The 22,725-nt window shown below is 33.6% G+C and overlaps 1 protein-coding gene across 2 annotated transcripts in view; it reads right to left on the bottom strand.

Moving 5' to 3' along the window:
• LOC113080367 (disks large-associated protein 4-like) overlaps positions 1-22,725 on the bottom strand; it is an 81,255-nt gene that overhangs the window by 50,167 nt on the left and 8,363 nt on the right. Inside the window, exon 2 of one of the 2 annotated variants that reach the window (XM_026252532.1) lies at positions 1,265-1,335. The exons of the other annotated variant lie outside the window; for it this stretch is intronic. The gene's annotated coding sequence lies outside the window, so the exon portion shown is untranslated. The remainder of the gene's footprint in view (positions 1-1,264; positions 1,336-22,725) is intronic. 2 annotated transcript variants of the gene reach the window in all.

The following is a 22,725-nucleotide window of genomic DNA, read 5'->3' as shown; positions in this document are numbered from 1 at the left end:
ATAAACCACCACAGATTTGCTGTTTCTGGCCCTGATTTGAGCAGAAAGACACATCTGACAGGGTGCTAGACAAAGTCCTCATTTCGTTATTGATTGACCAAGACTGCCAGAGCACAAACTTAATCTTCCCATTCTGAAGTATATTTCGAATGCAGCAGATCAGCACAATCAAGGCCACTGCGCTGTGAAAGTGAACAATGGCAAATGGCAAAGGCACAATGCTGGTGCTCAAAGCCGAGCACTGTCTCCACTGAGCGTCCTGGAAAACAGCAGTTCTCAACTGGTGTGTTGCAAAGCCAAAGTGATTGGACGATTGGGCGAACGATGCAAAATGCAAATAATCAAATGCATAAAATCATGCATTTTAAGAACTGCACAATAATTAAAATTATCAAAATAATTGAATGGAGGAAAAAAAATTCTCGCATCTTTAGTTGCCGGTTATAGTAATTAAAATTAAGCATTAATATTAATAAATAAATGGAATAGGAAAATAGGAATCAACCTATATTACATGAATTTCAAGTTGAATTATTGCCTTTAAAATGATAATAAATATGAAATTAATTTAAATATGTGTAAACAATATAATTTTTTTTATTCATTTATGATTTTGATTCAAATACACTTCGATACCCTAAAATAATACGTTTCAGTGATCCTATAAATATATACCTATTTTAAACAATAATTGATTTTAATTTAATTTAATCATAAATAATTACAAATATACATTACAAATAATACATTTCAATAATGCATTTTATAAAGAAATTTCAACAAGCTACAAATAAGAAATTTCAATAATAGTATATGCAATTTTTTTTTATAATAAATATTTAGAACTTTTAATAAATATCTAAGATTTAAAAAATAATTTATTTTAACTGTATATAAAAAAGTCAATAAATTAAACCTAAAAATAAGAAATTTCAATAATAGCATATAAAATGTCTTTAGAATTAACATTTTGAATTATTATAAATACATATAATTTATTTGAATTAATCACTTATTTAATTTAATAATTATTAAAAAATACTACAAACACAACATTTCAACAATAACACATTCAGTGTTTTTATAATAAACATATCATGTTATATTCATATTATATTAAAATATCTAATATAAATCTATAATAAGCAACCAATATCAAAACAATATATGTCTCTTAATGTTAATTCAGCACTAGCTGTACTGTACAATCTGAGCCCTTTAGCAAAAACCAGTGGAGAACCACTTTTAATAAAAGTCTTCTCACCTCAGTCCGGATCTTTACATGCTCAGCATCACGAGAGAAACAGCAAGATCCTCCCAGCGCTTTGTGTCTTTCTGAAAGCAGACGACAGACAGCTCGAATCAGAACCACTATATTCCTTCACAATCATTTTTAAGAAACTCGAAAGGATGGTATTAATCTTCACAGATAATTAGTCAGAACATGATGCAACAACCAAGAGACTAACGACTGACTGGATGTTCAGTGTTTGCATTGTTCAGTGTTGAACAAATGAAAGTAATAGCTGCTCTCCTCAAAGAATCACATGATCTTTAGCACAAATAATTAGCGTTAGGACTTCTACATTGGAGCAAAAGTGAAGCCATTTCAGATTCAGTCTAAGATAAACCTTCCGAAGCCGAACAGGAGTGAACAATCTTCCGGACTAAATGTTTGTCGAATAGCGATTCTCCATTGACAATCATTTGAGAAACACTTAAATTGAGTTCAGGCAAAGCTTCCCGGGGGTCACCTGAAATTAATTCTGTTTCTGTCCTGATTAAATATCCCTAAAACATTTCCCCCAGGGATATCATCTGGGATTTATTGTGTCGAGGTCTGAACCAAATGAATTCACCAGCAGATTCAATAAACGAACTGATACGATCCGCTCGCTCAAATCGAATGAAAGCGAACGGAGAGCCTCTCTGTCCCTGAATACAGCGATTATAATTCTGGCTTTGATCAATTACTCTTGTCACCAAAAAGCAACAATGCAATAAAGATGGGAGCGTTATTTCATAAGCCAGTTGGTTTTCGTACACAACGCTATTGAAAATGAAAGCCGTGCTCCAATCTAAAATATATAATAAAATTAAAATATAGCTCATAATTGAGTAGATTACATTATCAGATGCTGCACTTTATATGTCAGTCCATGTGAACTAACTAAAGATGCTTCAGCTCATTACTGTGGCACTAAACTGACACAAAATCAAAATTCAGCCAAATAAAAAAATAAATAGGCCACATTGATGCAAACTACAACCATACCCAGATTTCATGCATCATTAGCCGCAGTATTGTGCCACATTGCTGTCATATGAAGTCTCTACAAGAGACTTTCAGTTATGTCAGATATAAAAGCCGTTATTGTGGATTTTTATTGCCGTTTTGTGTTAAAACTCTTGGCGTCCTATATTAAATAATGAAAAAACGTGTTAAACATTATGGCTAATATGACTTTACTTGTCACTCTGGAAATGGAGAGTCAAGCCAAATGCATTGCATTGTGAAATCAATTATTTCATGCTGAATATTGCATATTATTGGAAATTCAGTGGGCATTGCAGGTACAGTATGAAGAAAATATTCATACTCTGAACATTCAGTCTGTGAAAAACGTAATTATTATAAACAATAATGGACAACGGTTACAAGTCTACAAAAATACCCAGGTCATACACTTGAGCGTTTCAAGGAATAGTTTGCCTTTTCTCACCCTCAGGCCATCCAAGATGTAGATGAGTTTGTTTCTTCATCAAAACACTGCAGTGAATGGGTGCCGTCAGAATGAGAGTCCGAACAGCTGATAAACACCACTCCAGTCCATCAGGTAATATCTTGTGAAGCCGAAAGCTGAGTGTTTGTAAGAAAAAAATCCATCATTAAGCCATTTTTAAATTCAAACCGTGGCTTCTCACTAAAATATGAGTGCATAATCCACAAAAACACTTCTTCCAGTTAAAAAAAAAGTCTGTCTACTGTTGATTCGCATCAAAATCAAGCCATTTATTCGTTTAGAGATCTGTGCAGATTTCTCTCCTGATTCAGATCTGACGACTTTAAAACAATATTATGGATAGAGGACTAATGGTTTGAAATTAAATGACCTTGATGGATTTGTTTCTTACAAACAGCTTTTCACTTCACATGATGTAAATAGATTGACTGGAGTGGTGTGGATTACTTGGATTACTATTAAATTGTTCATTTTGGGGTGAACTATTCCTTTAAAGAAGGAACACTTTTGTGATATTCTCATGCATTTCAATGGCAGTTGCTTGGCTGGTGCAACGATGGCTTTGCATAATTCCAGCGATGCATTCGCCAGCCAAGCAACTGCCATTGAAATAAATGGTAATGCATTTGGTTTGCTCTCTCCAGATATTACAACTTGCCGACCACAGTCATTTGGGGAGTTGCAATATACAAAGTACTAAACACATAACTTAAAATACAAGATGGAAAACACCACAATATGACGAAGAAAGAATGAGCAGCAGTTACATTATTTCACAACGGAGCAAAAACCTTATCAAAGTGCAAAAGAAAGTAGGTACAAGTTCTTACAGGCATTTGTTTAGTGAGATAAGGTGAAGAAACATAACCACGCTCTCATCCGAAGCATGACTATGCAAAAACAAATATTGTAAATTATTCAGCACTGCTGGGCTCTGTTTCAGAAACACACACAGTACAGTCAGACGAGATCGACTCCCGAGAAACTAACGCTCTTATAAATAGCTCAATTCTGATTTACAAGACAGCATTTCTTCACGCCGTCTTTTTCATCTTCATAGAGAGCGTCTGGGGTCAAAATGCGCCCCTTTTGAAGATAAGCTTGGGAAAATAACAAGAAAATATGAGTGTAAATGAAAATGAAGTGATAAAAATGACTTGCATGATGAGGAAACCATGTTTAGTTCGGTCTCCATCCTCTGAATCCCATCCTTCATTTGACAGCTTTATTTTAGCATCATATAGATACTATTGTAGTTTTTAGCATTTTTAAATTTAAAGTTTTTTATTTTTATTTGTTGTTTGAATTTAGTTAACAGTGTAGTCATATGTGTGTGTGTGTGTGTGTGTGTGCTTTGCATTTATTTATTTTAAGCAGTGTCCTCTTTGTCATTATTTAATTTTTAAATACTTATTTTTGTTTTAGTTTTAATCATTGTTGCATTGTTTTATTTCAGTTAATGTTTATTTTATTTCAGGATTTTTTTTTTTTTCAGTTAGTTTATGTAATAGTTCATAATTAAGTGTTTTTTCATGCAATGCCTAAAATAATGAAAATAAAATGCATTTCCGGCCTTTCGACAGTCAGTTTTATGATGCATTACAAGAAGTAAAAAGAAAAAGAAAAAAAAAACACAGTGTTTTTTGTAAAATACGAGACGTAATTTAAACAACAACAAAAAAAAACACTAAAAGACAATTAAAAAAAATAAATAAAATAAAATAAAAATAAAACACAGTCAAAAGTTGTGAAATGGATATGGTTATATACCATAATCTGTTTTTATATTAAATTAACATTTAATTAAATGTTCAACCTCCTCAGCTGTTAATAAATTATTAGATAAATGATAAAATTAAATATGTATTAATTAAATATTTGTATAATATTCTATAATTAAAATATTTAATAATTTTTAATTATCTAACAATTACAGAACACAATATTTTAACAAGACACTATATTAATTTTTGCAAGCCATAGCAGTGAGCAGGATACATATATTTTTGTAAGTCTAGTTTGTTTTCTTTATTCCTAGTCTAAACACCTGCTTATAACATTTACAGTTTCAAAATAAATAGATCAATAAAAATAAAATAAATAAACAGTTATAATTGGTAATGCATTAAAAGGGCACTTAATTGGTCAGTCAATCACCTGAGCTGGAAAGAAAATAAATAAATATTTTTTTAGATTTATTATATTTAAATATTTTAGATGTATTATATTTAAATACTATACTTTCAGATATTTCTTAGGGTGAAAAAACCCTAAACAGCTACTGTATCTTCTCAATGAAGAACCATACATCATCATAAGAATGTTCCTGCATTACTGCATTTTAAGAAACAGATACAATATATTCTACAATTACAGAATGTCAAGGTCCATCAGTCTCGTCTCTAAAGAAAGACCCAGTTTGAGTCCCCTTTGTGAAGGACCTCTAAATTATTCATGAGCACATTCTTTGCAGAGACTAACAGCGATAGGAGCAGAGCAAACGAGTCCTGCTTCACCAGCAAACATCAACAAATTGGGACTATTTTAGAAAATGTGAAGGTTCTGCCTCACTTGCACCAGAACAGTTGCACCATAACATTTCTGATTATCATGTTTCATGCTTTGGGATATACTGCACAATACCTGCAATTTCTTTAAAAATATTGTGTGGTTATTTTCATAATGGAACACTTACTAGTTACTGTATAATGTGCAGTATCCACTAATTTAATTTTTGTAATCAAGAAAAAGACAACAACAATATTTTATCATTTTTTTCAAATAAAATATTTTATAAAAAAATATAGATTTTGCTTGCCTGTTCAAATAATTCTAAAATATTTCTGTTCTAAAAAAATATATAATTACATTTTATTTATTTTATAAATATATAGATTTTAAGTGTCACAGTTATAATTTAAAATGTAAAATATTTTATCATTTTTAATAAAAAACATATTTATAAAAAATATTAAATCTTTTGGCAGTCTGGTAAAATAATGACTGAAAAAAAGAGATAAAAATAAATTCACATTTACAGTTGTACAACACAAATAAAATTTTGTTTTCCTTCCGAATGCAAAATATATAATTTTTTTTATTTTTTCAAGTAATAATATTTTTTAACGGATTTAGTTTTAGTTAACTAAAACAACCCTGACCCCACATTTTAGTTCAGCGACAGGTGTCCATGATCTTTTACATTTTTTATCCAATTTTGGGTAAAAGCTCTTAACTCGTAAATATTTTCTCCGGTACATTAAAAAATAATATACTGCAATCACAGTCATTCCTTTCTGGATGAGATCAGATTTCTCAAAGAGCAGAAAACAGGTCATCCGCACTTTCACAGAGACTGCATGAGAAATATACAAACATATTTGATTCAGATCACAAAGTATCACATCTGTGAAAATCTAATTTGTCAGAGAGAAATCAGTCTCATGTGAATAAGGCTCTCGAGCAGATGACAAATCAAAAGCATCCGATCTCAAAACACACAGCGAATCACATGCACTAAACACAAAAGACTGTCAATACTCTGTCTGTCCCGAGGCACATTATTTACGACAAGCTGTGTTTTGCTCCCAATAAAAAATGTACCATCTGGGAATAAATGTGGGAATATTTTTACACCATTTCCACTGATATTCATTCCTTTGCTGTCTTGAATTGGGTGACTGGACCGTGGCACGTCACATCTGTCTAATTCACACTCACCCACTTTTTACCTGCACAAGACACCAAACTACACTATAACAAGCCAGACTGACACCTGATTTACTCACACACACACACACACACACACACACACACACACAGATACTGCAGCAGTGGGTGGAGGTTGAAGGGTTGTCAAGTGAAATCTTTATGGGGTAAACGGTCAGATATCCCTCCTGTCTTCCCCATTTAGAGATTCATCTGCTCTCCAGCGAAATCCCATTTCCAGCCTGTCAGTCTTGAGATGTCTTGAAGCCACCCGTGATGATTGCAGTGGGAAGTTCAGTTTATTTAGAGTCGTGAAAGAAGTGCTGAATCTCAGCATCGGGTTCATCCAAGAGCTAATGGCTACTTAGCGCTCGGCTCTCCAGAATATCATACATTACACTTCTGAAGTCTGTGGAATAATAACTCGTACCATATGATACAGAAGAATCGGTAACGTCTCAAAATGTGCTCAGATTTATCAAGATGCCAAAAACTGTAATCAAAAGTAAGGGATCTCAAATATTTCTCATCAAATTCTCATTTATTTCATAAAAATGATTGTTTTTACATCTCTTAAAGGAGAAAGGGAATCAAAGGAGAAACAGTTAAGAACTACTGCCTCATTTGAGTCTGGAGACTAAATATTTAGGGGAAAAACATTGAGTTGAGACATAAGTGAGAACTCCATCATGACTCCTTACAATCTCAATGGTTTCTCATTGACAATAATGAGATCAAACGGAGACTTTGTGGAAGTGTCTTATGTCTTAGAGGTTTCTCCTGAGAAAAACACCCAAGTCTCAACTAGATCTCAACATTGTTTCAAACTGTACTCACGAGAGGAGACACGGATCAGGATTAGAGGAGGCCGATCAGGTAACAACATAATAACATACAGTGTGGCAAACATATACTTGTATTATTTTTTTTTTTTATCAATGTTTTATTTTCAGATTTGCTAAAGCTACTAAAAAGATGCTAAAGATATTAAGTATTATTATATTTTTTTTTTTTAAAGATTAACTTGAAGTGAGCGTAAAAGGATGGACAATAATCTAAATCATGTGCTGCATATTTTTATTATAAGATATTAAAATGCTGGCTAATAAACTAAAATAAGCCAGTTTTACGCGATAACCGATAAATGTCCAATATTAAAATATACTTATATAATATATATATAAAAATAAAATGTTTATTATTTATGTCATTTTATCTAAATTAATAAAATATAACACTAAAAACTAAAAGTGAATGTAGGCATCACAAACTTATAATATACAGTATAACATTTTCTTCTAGATTTTTTTCTTTTTTTACAATTTGCTAAAAAAACTTTCAAGAGCAGTATTAAATGATAAATAAAATAAAAAAAAATATTTTGAAAGATTTGATAAGATGATGCAAAATATCACAGAAATGAGCAAATTGCTAATGTGGCACCAAAATAAATCAAATACAGCTATTATTGGTCAATAACATTATATATACTAAGTACAAAAAGAGTATACAGTATATTACATTTAAAATTAATCAGACTACAGTTACTTTTTTATGGATAACATTAAATATTCACACAATGGCAGTGAATTATTCATAATTTATTGATTCTCTCTAATTCATTTTTCTCTTTTGAATTTTCATTTCTAAAATATTATATTCATAAATGCCATGTAAACAAAGTTGCAAACCGTGCTTCTGAATTTTGGTTAAAAACTATGAAAGTATCTAAACACTAGTGATGTATGAAAGTCACAGGGCTTCGTCTGACAGCTCGGGGAACCCTGGTCTGATCCATTAATTAAAAAACATTGCACACACACACACACACACTGTCTAAATTAACAGTGTTCAGTCTTTTGCATGTCCAAAAAATCTGGTCCGAATGCATGCACTTTTTTTTTTTTAAATATCCGAGCTGAACATCGAACATCCAAATAACAAGTGTTAAAAAGCTACATATGAAAGACACATGATCAGAGAGATTGCGATTGTGATATTCCCTTGTGGTGAGATCCCTGGAGATTCTCACCTCACGCAGAGGTTCAGACCAGCATTTGAGGACAATGCGGCAAGCGGCTCTTATTAGCATTGAGAGAGAGAGAGAAATAGAGAGAGGCGGCGAGATGCACATACTGATGAGGATGATGCAGTGTGTTAGCGTGCATACAGATGCAGAGCAAACGCTCGTGCACAGAGGTGCAGAAACATCCGCTCACATCCACTCACACGCTCTGATGTTCAGCACTGAATGGTGAATCAGTGTTAGCTCTTCATACAGAAGGCTGCTGGAGAATAATAGATGCTGTCCGGGCTGAAAGGACACGTTTATCTCTTACTCACTCAGACACACACTCACAAAACAAACCCTCCTGAACTCTGTGTGAACTGATACTAAACATCTCTGCAGATAAACGACAGACGGCGACTGCTGTCTCACCTGTAGCTGGTTGTGTCTCGTCAGACAACATTCGTCGGTACAGATTCTGCTCTTATAGACTAACAGTGTGATGGGTGTCTTACTCTTACAGATAGAGTTTAAAAGAGCCACAGGGTTGAGCTGAACTCTGAGTTTTCCTTTCAACCATGAAATGTGAACTGAAGTGTTGGGCTGGAACAACAAGAAAAGGAATTTACACAATTGCATTCAAAAAGAACTGAAGATGGGTTTTTTTTTTGTTGTAAAGCTTATTTTTATGATTAACTTCACTCATTCGTACTTCATTTTCTGATCAGTGCTGTAAGGTTGGGCTGGTTTCTCACACAGTCAGCAAAATCAGATTTTCACTTTTATTATCTGATTAAATACTAATAAAAAAAAGTTAAGTACATAAATCTATATATTATTTACATGTATTGAAAATTTGGAGCTATTTTATTTTTATTTAATTACGTACTATTTAAAAAGAAAAAGCACAGTAAATAAATAAACATAACATTTTAGATTTGTTAAATTATTAAATTACTATTTATTACTTAATCCCTTTTAAATGTATTATTAAATGACAACATTTTTGCATTGTACACACACATATCTATGAATATATATATTTTTACAATTGTGTACTCTAACTAAAAACATAAAAAAACTAACTGATAATAAATTGTTATTTATATTTGCATAAATAATAATTTCTTATATATATATATATATACATATCAGATGAAAGGCTGTAATTAAAGCATATATAAATACACACAAACACAGTTATACATATTAATTCATATATATAAATACATTATTTAAATATTAATAATTATTATTATATCAGCCATTATCTATTCTGCTGCGATCCTGAGAACCATAAAGGACCTGCTTAAGTCAATTAGTCATTATCATCTTGACAATATTCTAATAATCACATTTATTTCTAAATGGTTTTGCATGTGTGCGTGTGAGAAACACCCATAAGGTCGTCCTGATGAAGGTCCTTGAGGAAGTTCTGCACAGACTAATAAGAAAGCAGACGGCAGAATCACATCACCGTCTGCGATTCCAGAGAGACGCTTAGTAAACGTTCAAAGTTCAGACGGAGTAAAAGAGTTATTTAGAGCCGCTTATTTCTCTCTCTTGTCCGATGATGAATCTCTAACAGGCTCAGACTGTCCTGAGTGACCAAAGAAATGGGACACGTCCTGGAATGATACCCTGCCATACAATAGCAGTGCTATCAAGAAGATCAAAACTATTATACTCTACTTTTCTGCCCTTGAGAGAAACACTTAACCTCCAGAACTGCTGTAATGTGGCCGTCCGTGACCTTTGACCCTATGGCATACAGAATCAAAGCTTATCAGCAGCAGATGATTACTAAAGAGATGGATGCTATCTTTCTTTCACTATGTTTACACTTAGTGTATACTGCACAGGGCACACTACAGTACATACTGCATGCTATTCCCAACAAAATACAATGTGAAACAGAAGCATTATTTCATGATTAACACTTCAAATGCTTTACACGACCTCATCGCCATCTAGCTCTGAACACAAAGACAGTATTTCTCGCATTTCATTTTTGCCAGAAAATCATTAACTCAAATAAGCAGTAAAAGTACATGCAAATTACAAAATGTAAAAATGTTAATAAAATTCTTGCAAAACAAATAAAGCTAAATCACACAGCCACTTGATTCGGAATACAATAGAAACAGTAATATTGTGAAATATTGCGATTCCAAGTAACTGTATAAAATTGTAAAGAAAGCATTCTGTGACATTATAAATGTCTTCACTGTAATTCTTCATGAATTTAATGCATCATTTATAAATTCTAATTAAATTACACACACACAAATATGGTCACTGTGTAAATTCTTTTCTTTCGAAATGACATTTTATTCATTAAGAGTACATACTATTATCTCACACATATGTTATATGTATATATAAATAAATAAGTGTATAGAGACTTTTTCCATATGTTGCATGAGTCTTGATATTTCTATCTGTGTGTGAAGGAGCAGTGTTTGTCCTCTGACTGAATAATGCAGACGCTCACGTGTCTATTTGCAGTAAAACTGCTGTACATTTTGTTCTGCAAACCGAACGATCCTGACGAGCTCAAACGCATGAATGAGCCGCCTGCAAACCGATGCATGGATTGTCTGCACATTTCCAGAACAAGAGGCAAACATGCATTAAAAATTCAGATGTCACGCAGCAGCTGAAGCGCTGGATGATTTGTTTATAGTGACTTTCCACAAAAAAAACACAAGATACTGCTTAAAGAAATAGTTTTCACATAACCTCTAAATTTCCAGTAAAAAATATCTAAAACATTTTGAAACTGCAATGACTTGATGAGCAAGTGAAAAAGGAAATTTTTTTTTTTTTTTTATTTATTAGTTTAAAGTTAATTTTAATTTATTGGCTTACTTAATTGCTATTTGTTTTATTTTTCTAATCTTATTTCAATATTTATATCTAATATAAATATGCAGCATGCAACCATCATCTAATGCTCACTTCAAATGAATCTTTTAAAACATTTTCATTTATTTTTAATTTAAAGAAGGGGGGGGGGGGTGAAATGCTATTTCATGCATACTGAGTTTTTTACACTGTTAAAGAGTTGGATTCCCATGCTAAACATGGACAAAGTTTCAAAAATTAAGTTGTACGTTTGAAGGAGTATTTCTGTTCCAAAAATACTCCTTCCGGTTTGTTACAAGTTTGGGAAAGTTTTTTTCGAGTATGGCTCTGTGTGACGTTAGATGGAGCGGAATTTCCTTATATGGGTCCTGAGGCACTTCTCCCGGAAGAGCGCGCGCTCCCGTATAGCAGAGCAGAGAGAGCACAACAGACTTCACTGATCAGAGCGAGATTGCACAGATTACCAAAAGAGAAACAGCATTAAGGGACCAGTGGATGGAGTTTATTTTTACAGAGCATCAACGGAGTTGTGCAAGTGTTTGTGTTTGTTCCCTGCATTTCGAAGATGCTTGTTTTACAAACAAGGCCCAGTTTGACGACGGATTTGCACATCGTTTATTTCTTAAGGATAATGCAATCCCAACGGAAAAGGGTCACGATCGTGTGTTGGAACTGCAGGCGGTGAGTAAAACTGCTTCAAATATCTCTGTGTTGTTAACTTAGCTATCGGCGTAAGAACATCAAGTAAACAACATGCGATGTTGTCATCAAACTGCACTTTCCACATGTACAGATTAAAAAAAAAAAAAAAAAAAAAGACGACATAAAGTGGAACTTAGTCATTTTCCAAAACCGCTAAGCAAATATATATAGTTTCAGTACATACCACATAGAGACGTCGTTGCTGATGCTGCTCTTGTTAAATTTCAGCCTTTGGATCTGATTCTGGATCATAAATATACGCTGAATCTGACTGTTAGCCATGGTTTGTTTTGGATGGTTTTTTCCTCACGATAATGTCACAGCTTCCAAACATGATTCTTTAGCTCCGCCCACACGTCACGCCTCCAGCCGGTCGTGTTTTTCCGGGAAAAATCGGTACAGACTATCTTTCTCTTATGACTATTATAAAACTAAAGACTTTTTGGAGTTATGAAGGATGCAGTACTACTCTATAGGTACTCAAGATTAACAGGAGATTGAGTGAAAAGCATTTCACCCCCCCTTTAAGAAGGCTATTAGAAGTAACCCTTAGCAAATCTCTAAATAATAATATCTATGAGATGTTTTGATGCTTAAATTCATTTATAAAACGACCAAATTTGGTGTTAGTGCTTTTTTGTTTGTTTTCTCCATAAAACACTTAATTTATATATATATAACATATATATATATATATATATATATATATACACACACACACACACACACACACACACAACACACACACACATATATATATATATATATAAATGCAGCACATAATCATCTAACACTCATTTCAAGTTCTTTTGATATTTTAAAACATTTATTTTATTTTCATTTTAACTAAACGATGCATTCAAAATCCCCAAATAATCTGAATTTCAGGGAAAATGTTTGTCATTCTGTTTGTTATTATATTGTGATGTCTAAATGCATTTGTAAAATGACTTATTTTTGTGTGGTTTTTTTTTGTCATTTGTAAATTTTTTTGTATTTTAATACTGGCCTTCATTATCATTTGTATAACACTGTCTAATTTGAGTCTATTGGCCAGAATTGAATAGCTCTAATAAAAATACGCAGCACATGATTGTTGAGGGAAAGTGAGGAAGTGACTGAATTATGGTGCAGATATTCTGGCAGGATTAAAATGGCTTGAAACGGATCGCAGATTCAAACTCCATCGGCTCAAACTGTCAGCGATTCCAGCCGCAGGGATTAGCTGCAAACACAATGCTGGGAAAAAGCACAAGATAGAGAGAGAGAGAGGAAGAGAGAGAGAGAGAGAGAGAGAGAGAGAGAGAGAGCATTTTCTGTCTTCCCTGCAGGTTGCATCCTTCCAGAAAGTGGTTTTCTCCTTCATATATTCCTGACGCTCTTGCCCTGGCTGTATTTTCCCCCTCATTCGTCCCTGTTGGGCTGTTCTCAGCACTGATTAAATTAAAAAACAACATCTCCACTGAGGACGATAACACAGAGCTACAAAAAATGCTTTAGGAGACCCTCAGGAGAGCACTTGAGCGGTTATAGAGTGGGCCGATTACAGAGAGAATGAACGCTCAAGCCTTCCGCTTCCCTCTGTAAACAAAAATAGAAAATATTTAGCTGAACTCAGATCGGCCTCGCGCTAATTTGCATACTGTAGATGGAAAGCATTACCGTAAGACATCTAGCAGCTGGCCCGAAACCAACCGGCCTGTCATGATAAATCACATTATTCATCACATATCTCGCAGAACTGACCTCTGAAATCAATCAAAGCAGGATAAGAAAGCAGAGTTTCGTGAAGCTAAAAGGAGATTTTCAGGACACAATTTCCCTCAGATCTAGTATTCAAAAAAGTTTACAGGACCAGCCCGCAGATCTGATCTGGAACACACTTCATCATTTGATTAAGAGTGGTTCATTAAAGCAATAGTTTACTGATGAACTGGAGTGGTGTGGATTATTGTGATGTTTTTATCAGCTGTTTGGACTCTCATTCTGATGGCACCCATTCACTGCAGAGCATCCATTGCTGAGATACTGATGCAATGCTACATTTCTCCAAATCTGATGAAGAAACAAACTCATCTGCATCTAGTATGGCCTGAGGGGGGAGTATAATATCAGATAATATCATAATATAATAACAGATAATATAATATAATAACAGTGAACTATTCCTTTAATGGATTCGCAGTGTTGTTTTTGCTTTAATTAGTTAAATATACAGTAGTTCACGCAAATTCTGTTATCATTGTTGCATCTGAATGGGTATGAATCTTTGTGAGCAATAATGCAAATTTCAGTCTGTTCCTCACACAAGAAGATCTGAAATATAGTGCATTAGACAAAGTGTTGCTCAAAATTTTGCGGTACGTTTGATTTTGTTGTTTTACAGAAATTAATACTGCATGCATTAAATTGGTCATTTATTCATTTAGCGGACGCTTTTATCAAAAGCGACTTACAGATGAAGACAGAACCTGATTGTGAACCTGAACTCAATGACTCTTAGACAGGATCACGGCCGTGTGTTACGTCTGGAGCGCTGCCAGAGGGGCTTTCGAGGTCTTTTCATGAAGATGAAGGTCAGTCTGGACGAGAGACGCTAAACAATGATGTCAGTTAGAGTTCTTCTGGCTCCGTGTGGAGCTTCTCTATTGTCAGTCTGATCTAGAGACCAAACCGCGCTCAGTCGCTCTGTATCGCTCTCTCTGTCTCTCTGTTTTCCTCCTCTGGGTAACTGCAGACAGAACAACATGATATCTGCACTAAATGAGCTCCACTTCATGAAGAAAGAGACTCAGTTTCTCTTCACATCTATTCAAATTCAGGAGATGCACTACAATTCAATCCGCACTTTCAATTCTCCTTTGATTCTCCACTCGGTGTGCTGATATACTCACCTTAATTTAATTGCTTTTCTGTAGCTGCTGAATTGAACAAGGCTTTGAGAGAACTCATCTATGTAGAAATATCATTTTATGACTAAAATCAAGTGGGTGACTGATGTGAAAAAGTCACGTTTGAGAGGGAGAAATCAGACTATGAGGCTCTAATCAGGGCTGGATCTGCAGCAACCAGATATAAAGAAAGAAGTACTTTACTCAACAAATACTTTTATAAAATAATGGGTGACTAGAGGCCAGTGAATAAAATGACCTGGTAAAAATATGACAGCCTTTTTTATATATATATATTTAATATGATAGTCATTTAAATAGTCGCCTCATTCAAAAATCTTAAAAAAAAGTAAATAAATAATAATAATAATAATTACTTACTGTAAAAAACTATATGTAATACAAAATAACATATGTAATGCAATTATTGTTACATATAAATTATTTAATTAATTATTAGACAGAAATACAATTAAAAAAAATTAAAAATAAACTAGAAAAATAAAATTAAAATAAAGAAATCAGATTATTAACATACAGTTAATGCATAAATAAAATGCATTAATGCCTCAGTAAGTGAATAAATTAAATATATGTTATATTACTCATATTTAGAATAACAAATGTAATATGTAAAAAAAAAAAAAAATTCTCATTTATCAGAACAATTAAGTCAGTGTGATGTAAATGGTTATCAATATATAAATGATAAAATAAAAAATAATAAATTTTTAATAAAAAAAATATTGCTAATAAATGCAAATAATACAATTAATTAATGGCTCACTAAATACAGAACAAATTCACAAAATAAATAAATAAATAAACCTAAATGCATAAATAAACTGATTTACTGCCTTGGTATGTTGATTTACATTAACTAAACTTAAGTTCATTTCAGCTTATCTTGTATTGTGCACTTTTAAAAAGTCAAACTCACTATAATTCATTGGCAATGTTCGAACTTGATTCATTTTAATGTGGACTATGCACATCTCAACAGGTGTCATGTGCAAGCTTTGACATCAATTTCCCTAAGTGGTCTTGTCTATACCTAAATAATATCAAAAGAACAAAATAAAATAACTCTGTTTTCCACGATAAGACTCTATAAATCACAACCACACTTAAGATGTACACCACCAATCTAATGCTCGTACCAAACAAACTCACAGAAAGCTACATTACAGAGAAGAAGAAAGGCATAGCGTGGCTTCTCTGAGAGCGTGGGTCAGTCCCACTGTACATTTGAGTGTGCAATCGAGCAGATAAAGAGGCGCTTTCGCCAAAGAGCCCATGCCGTGTTCATCAGTCACAGCACGAGAGAGCAGGCAGACGGATCCATCAACATTTCAGCTCTGCTGCCAGTCCTGAAGGTGCTTCGGGTTTTTGATTGACCTGCTCTGTTGGCAATTTCCATATTCTGTGGTAAAGACACAATCACTGTAAATTGGATTTCATTTAGGGATTAAATTAAACCACGTCTCACTAAAACCAAACATACAGGTAGAGTATGATGGCATATGTAACCACACACAAAATATGAGTTTCCTAAAGCATTGAACAGTGGCATGTCAATCATCCTTAAAGGAACAGTTCACTCAAAAATACAATTTGCTGATAATTTCCTCGCCATCAGCCCATCAAATATTTGTTTCTTCATTGCATCACTATCTGTCCTCTGCAGTGAATGGGTGCCGTCAAAACTGGGAGTCCAAACAGCTGACAATAATCCTGAAGTAATCCACACCGCTCCATCATTAAGACACATGCTGAATTTTCATACGTTGCAATGCTGCATTTCTAAAAATCTCATCCGATGAAGAAACAAACTCATCTACATCTTGCCCCCAAAAACTAGCCTGTCACAGTGTCTGGGTTGTGTTCCCTGGGTTTCCACTAGGTGTCCTCTGTTCCCTCGGTGTCTGTCACCTTATCACTTCCTGTTCCCTTATTTGGTCACCTTCCTCCTTGTTTTAGTTAATTGATTGTTCCCCACCTGTCTCCAGTTCCCCCATTATCCTTCTGTGTATTTATACCCGGTCTGTCTGAGTCTGTGTCACGGAGTCCTTGTCTTTTTTTCCTGAGTCTGCTCTTGCCGTGTGTTCTTGTTTTTGTTATGTTTTTGGATATTCTGGTTTTGACCCTGCCTGGACTGTTTACCCTTTTGGATTTGCCCTTTAATAAAGACTCATACCTGCACTTGGATCTCTTCTCGTTTTCTGTATCACTGTATGTGACATAGCCACCAACGGTGTTCACAATACCTAAGAAAAAGCCTAATGCTACATTATCAAGCCAATTTAATTCCCCACATGAGCCGTTCTGTACATTAATGGCTCGTGTCGCTCCGAACGCATGCTGAATGTTCCCGTCACGCTCTACACGTCAAAACCATTAGAGCTAAAACAACTTCTGTTCCAACTTCCCCCAACAAACCTATAGCTTTATCATTAGAAGAAGTAATTATGCGCCACCAAATATGTCACCATCTTGCCTTTGCTTTCATGCTGCGTACTTAAATTAGCAAGATTTAAGTCGTACTTAGTTTCAGCAGCCGTTCAAACGACTTTAATGGTGGACGATTATTTATCAGTCACAGCAGGGCACCAGATTTAGATTTTAAAGAAATATTTCACTAGTTAACAATTTTAAACGTCCCTTTGTAATGACTCTCATAATGTGAAGGTTTTGGATAGCAGGGTTCTTTCATCTCGGTCATTAATTGCTTTTATTCCTTACAGAATTGTGTTTTTCTTCACTTCTTTGAGGAATAAATAAAACTCTGCCAATGGATGGTGAATTCATGGTGCGACTCTGAACCTTGGAAGAAAAGAAAAGTATAACGGCTTAATCTCAGAATACAGAGCAAGGCATGAAGCTTTTCTGTCAAATTCCCTTTTAAATCCCAGGCCACGACCGACACTGTCAGCGGAGAGAGAGAAGTAAAGCTAAATGAGCTTTTACACATTTTAATTACTCAGGAAATCAGTACATGCTCTCTGAACTGGGATTAAATGCAGTGGTATTGAGGAAGAACGCTGATTATGCTCGGCAGCTTTTCTCTTAGCTGATTTCTAGACACATTATCTAACTGCACTAATGCTAAATGGCCCACATATCTTTCTTAAGCAAACCATTAGCATTACTCTATTGATAGTGACCGATAAGCCAGCGATCTGTGAATACAACAGCCTGAAACTGATGCTAATGTGCCACAATTTAGATTTAGTCTATTGAAAATGTGATATTAGAGACAAAAATCATGTGCAGGCGTTCTCAAGATGAAATCAAAAAGGCCACAAAGAAACATTGTTTTTTTATGCACTGGTTAACTTTTGTGCTCTCTTGTTTCCTTAAAACATTTTTCAGATTTGTAGAAAGAAAATATCTGAAATACAAGTGTTTAAGTTTTTATTTTTATTGCACTTTATTTGTGTTTCTATTGCAATTACAATTCATATTTTAAAGAGTATTTTCTCCACTTTAGCAGCACTTTTTAGCAGGTTTTTACTGAATTATAATGAATTATAAACATTTTCATAATATACATGGTAATGCATTCTACTTTTTTTTTTTGTAAATAATTGTAACCAAAGTTAAAATGCATTAAATTATCTGAAGGTTAGTTTGTCATGTGTTTTAATGCATTATGCACAATAAATAGTGAATATTATAATGTGTTATAACTGATGTTCCAATTATTCATGAGACAATGCATTCTAAGGTGCATTAAAAGGCATAATTCATGCATTAAAGGTACATTTATAATGCATTATACATTAAGGCTTGTATATTTTTCTGGTTGTATTTTCTGATTTATGGAGTGATAATAAAGCAATCTAAAATCCCCTCTATAAAAACCTTTATAATATGTCAGAAAAAATTAAACAGGAATTGCGAGTCTGGCTTTAAACTGCATTTAGATTTGTGTTCTTCAAATCTGTTCTAAACGGTGCATATTTAATTTCATAATGCATCATAACTTTTTAGAAAACTTGCCATGATGGAACTGTGCTGATATCTATTTATTAAAGTGTTCACGTGCAATGCCTTGCTTTATTGTGCATGATTCCTAATTTAAAGAAAATACCATTTTTATAAGGACTGGTCTTGTCCTCATCAAATTAGCTAATCATTGTGTAGGTAATGCAGTCTTTTCCATTCTTGTCACAAGTTAATGCATTCATTTAATATAAGATTAATGCATTAAAGACATAAAAAATGAATGAATGAATGAATGAATGAATGCATTAGCATTGGGACAGGACGACCTTCCAATTTCCATGAGAAACACACTATCATCCAAACAATTCCTGATGGAAAAAGTCAACTCTGTCTCCACAGTTATTATATTAAATAATGTATTGCATGTGCTGCAAATGGCATTTTGTGTTGATTTTGAGGAGCAGACAAGTGTGTTGAGCTGTTATTTGGTTTTTAATAATGGTTTGATTTTTCCAGATGTGTGTTTTGTGTGTGGCATTAAATGAAGACAATGAATATTTCATGAGTCCTGGTCAAACCTCATTGCTGTAGAAATGCTCGTCTGAAGTTTTCATCAAAGGTAATGTATGAGAGGTCAAAGGTGAAGATGGAGGACAGCTTGTGGGGTCAGAAAGAGTGAAGTGGTCATGACATTTGCCTTGTCAAACAGTTTCAAAGCCACTAGCCAACACTTGATTATAGACTGATACAGCACCTTGCAGAATGTGTAAGTCGTTTAAAAACCACCAAGCAACCATAAAGCAATGCATTACACACTACTCAGAGTACCTCAACAACCACTTATGTGTCGTTGTTCTGAACAAAAAACTAAAACTTACTTTATTTATTAAAACAAATATTAAAAATATTTTTTTTTAAAGTACACTCATTGAAATTTAACAGAAAATAAATAAAAATGCATTTAGATGAAAACTTTGAAATGTTGTCTTGACAAACATAATGAAATAAAATGTAAATATAAATAAAGGTTTAAGTACAAAAATGATTAAATACAAAATATAAAAACAAAACAAAACAGAAAATGAACAGAAATATAAAACACTATAATAATAATAATAAAAATAAATATGAATGTAAAAAATGTAAAAAAAATATAATTTAGGAACAAAAAACACAACACAATTGCAAAAATTTAACTAAAATTAAAATAAAAACTATTTTAAATGAATGTCAAGAGTGAATTTTATTTAGATATAAATCTCATTGGATAAATATTTTTTGCTAAATTACTGCAAGTTACTTAATATAATACAATTAATGTATTTATTATAAAATCTGTGAATCTGTGCATAGACTCAAATTAATCTTTGAGTTGTTTTTAACTTGATGAATCATTTGAATAAACTGATTCATTCGAATTAATCCATTTCTATGTATGAGAGAAACGAGAGTTTAGAGAAGTGCAAATGACTGGAAAAAAATAAAAAAGCAATGGTTTGTCAACGGGAAAAACTGCTGTGTTTCGAATAAAAGCTGAGGTGTCACACAAATTTTGTGCATTTAAACTTATTGTAATGCTGCATTACATTATGACTGTATGACATTATGACATAATATAAAATCTGTCAATCAATTATGATAAAGCACAGACAAAACCATACAGTGTCAACTAGATTTCAGTGTCCTACTACTTTCTTAACACACACACACACGCACACAAAATAATGAAATTAACGATTCTTTTTCATTTGCACTGTGCATACACAACACCCATATCTGTCCAAATCACCTCTGTTTGTCTAAACAGAATGAGATCTACAGCTAAAAAAAACGTTCATTCACACAAACCTATATAACAAGACCCAGTAATTATTTCTTCTCCGTGATCGTGCATGAATTGCTTTTGGAATAGTATCACATGACATTTCCTCCCACGTTAATAAAGTCTTTACATTGTGATACTGACTAGCATTCTTTTATAGCAGGATCCTTCACTGTGCTCTTTATCTCACAGCACTGTTCCTTCCAGGACAATGAGACACAACGAACACTGTTAAATCCCAGATTGCCTTTTTATAGCATAGTCTGTTAGAGTCTCCCGAATGTTTAGTTGTTTTTGGTGCTGTCAGGTACAAATTTACTCGTGTTAAACTGCATCCACGGCATATTCTAAATGTATGCACTAACAGTGAGCCGCTATCTGATGAATGAATGCATTTAAATGTAAATATTTGAGGAAGAAGCACTTCGTAGAGGGATTTAAGTGCTTGAATTTCATTTGAGCAGTGCTGGCGACGTTTCGTCTGTACTGGAAACACGGCTGTTCAAGCAAACCAAAGGCTCAGCTGCTTTTCTGTCTGCTCAACGCTCTGCTTTTTAGAGCTTGTCTGTCTAGAAAACAGAAATTTTCCAATTAGAATATGCGCTCCGAAATGTTGCACATTACAGCACCTCTATTTTCAATGCCGACTGGCCAGGGAACCTTAACATTTCTGCATGATATGTATGGTAGCATGCAGAATTTCTGTATGCGTAGAATGTATGTATCCCATAATGCAATGGCCTCAATCTCACCTTCGATTTCATTCGTGACTAATGAACTGGAAGTTACTTCAGTCTCGATCTCTTTTCGACTCATTATGAGAACAGACCAATGAGGTCTATAATATCTGAAAAGAACCATCCATTAGCATTCCCATCTATCGCAAATGTGTTCTCCCGAAAACTAGAGCACAAAATTACGTTCTAAGATAGTTTTGCTTACGTTCCTATTAAGTTAAAGTATGTTATTTCTGAATGTTCTCTGAAGATTTTAATATTAAAGTTACGGGAACTAGGCTATGCAAATATTTAGGGAACATTCCATTTCAGAATTTATCAAAGGTTACTTCAACAATTCTGAAACATTTAAAAAATGGTACACGAATGTCTGAAAATAACGTTTCAGAAAAACGCTCCATGAACAACAAGATGATATACATAATGTTTTCGTTCTAACATCTTGAGAACATTATTAAAGACCAGATAACTTCTGGGAGAATGTTTGTTCATAACTTTGAGTGAACTATGCCGAAAAATGTTCACTTGGTGCATACTTCCATCGTTGATCATGTGCAAGCATTTACTATAATGTAATGAAATATTTGCAATTTACATGTTGCTTAAAAATAAATGTATTTAAAATACAAATATACGTTGATGAACAGGATTTTTGTCCAATAATATTGTAATTCCTACATCTTCCAGCAGGATTGTTTATGCACTAAACCTGAAAACCTTGGATCTACCAAAAGCTATTTAAATATAATAAATATAATAAATTACTCACACTTAAAAGGGAAAATATGTATTTTTGTAGACCAACAAGGACATTTGCATCAATCTGATTTCCTTGACAAAAAAACTATAGGAATTTTCCATTGGCATTTGGATTATTGCAGAAAGTAGGTTCTGTGATGGGCAAAAGTTCGGGGCTGCGTTTCCCGAAACCTTCTTAACGCCACGTCATCCTTAAACTATACCTCAAGCTGTGCCTTGTTGTTAATACGTGTTACCCAAAATGTTCTAAGTTAAGTATACCTTTCATAAGTCATAAGAAATACCTTTAGACATGTTATCGGGAAACACACCCCAGGATACTTACACATTTTGAGTATTAATCATTTTCACAAATGAATGCAACTGAGGACTAAATACAATTTCCAGAAGTAATAATCTAAATATAGACTATGAACGGACGTCATCACCATTAACCTTTCGACAGCTCTTCCTGTATTTATATAGGTAGAATGAGAATTACTGATGTCTTTTATGTCATAGAACTAAAAAAAATCTTATTTTAAGCATTTAAGCAAAA

This window comes from Carassius auratus, unplaced genomic scaffold (assembly GCF_003368295.1).
Source record: "Carassius auratus strain Wakin unplaced genomic scaffold, ASM336829v1 scaf_tig00031052, whole genome shotgun sequence".
Lineage (NCBI taxonomy): Eukaryota > Metazoa > Chordata > Actinopteri > Cypriniformes > Cyprinidae > Carassius > Carassius auratus.
This window is presented reverse-complemented; position numbering and strand designations above follow the sequence as displayed.